The sequence below is a fragment of the Trichechus manatus genome, unplaced genomic scaffold, assembly GCF_000243295.1.
Source record: "Trichechus manatus latirostris isolate Lorelei unplaced genomic scaffold, TriManLat1.0 scaffold00025, whole genome shotgun sequence".
Lineage (NCBI taxonomy): Eukaryota > Metazoa > Chordata > Mammalia > Sirenia > Trichechidae > Trichechus > Trichechus manatus.
This window is the reverse complement of record NW_004443961.1, coordinates 2,780,747-2,781,978: the sequence shown is the minus strand read 5'-3', so window position 1 is coordinate 2,781,978 and position 1,232 is coordinate 2,780,747.

Genomic DNA, 1,232 nt, shown 5'->3' with positions numbered 1-1,232 from the left:
CTTCAATCTTTTCTCCATTTATCATGACGTTGCTTATTGGTCCAGTTGTGAGGATTTTTGTTTTCTTTATGTTGAGATGTAATCGGTACTGAAGGCTGTAGCCTTTGATCTGCATCAGTAAGTACCTTATTTAAGTCTTCTTCACTTTCAGCAAGCAAGGTTGTGTCATCTGCATAACATAGGTTGTTAATGAGTCTTCCTCCAAACCTTATGCCCCATTCTTCTTCATATAGTCCAGATTCTCAGATTATTTGCTCAGCATACAGATTGAATAAGTAAGGTGAAATGATACAACTCTGATGCACACCTTTCCTGACTTTAAACCATGCAGTATCCCATTGTTCTGTTTGAATGACTGCCTGCTGATCTATGTACAGGTTCCTCATGAGCACAATAAAGTGTTCTGGAATTCCCATTTTTTGCAATGTTATCCATAATTTGTTATGATCCACATAGTCGAATGCCTTTGCATGTCAATAAAACACAGGTAAACAACTTTCTGGTATTCTCTGCTTTAATCCAGGATCTATCTGACATAAGCAGTGATATCCCTCATTCCAAGTCCTCTCCTGAATCCCACTTGAATTTCTGGCAGTTCCTTGTCGATGTACTGCTGCAGGTTTTGAACCATCTTCGGCAAAATTTACTTGCATATGATATTGTTTGACAATTTCCGCTTTCAGTTGGATCACCTTTCTTTGGAATAGACATAAGTATGAACCTCTTCCAGTTGGTTGGCCAGGTAGCTGTCTTCCAAATTTCTTGGCATAGATGAGTGAGCACTTCCAGCACTGCTTCGGTTTATTGAAACATCTCAGTTGGTATGCCCTCAATTCCTGGCACCTTGTTTTTCACCAATGCCTTCAGTGCCCCTTGGGCCTCTTCCTTCAGTACCATTGGTTCCTGATCATATGCTGCTTCCTGAAATGGTTGAACGTCAGCTAATTCTTTTTGTTACAGTGACCCTGTGTATTCCTTCCATCTTCTTTTGATGCTACTTACATCGTTTATTATTTTCCCCATAGATTCCTTCAATATTGCAACTTGAGGGTTGAATTTTTTCTTCAGTTCTTTCAGCTTGAGAAATGCCGAGTGTGTTCTTCCTTTTGGTTTTCTAATGCTAGGTCTTTGTAGGTTATTGCAGAACTGTCTATTTCTCTCTCCAATTCTATCAGTGTTTGCTTAAAAACAAAACACTGCATAGTTTTTGTTTAGTCAATATTTTGTAGATA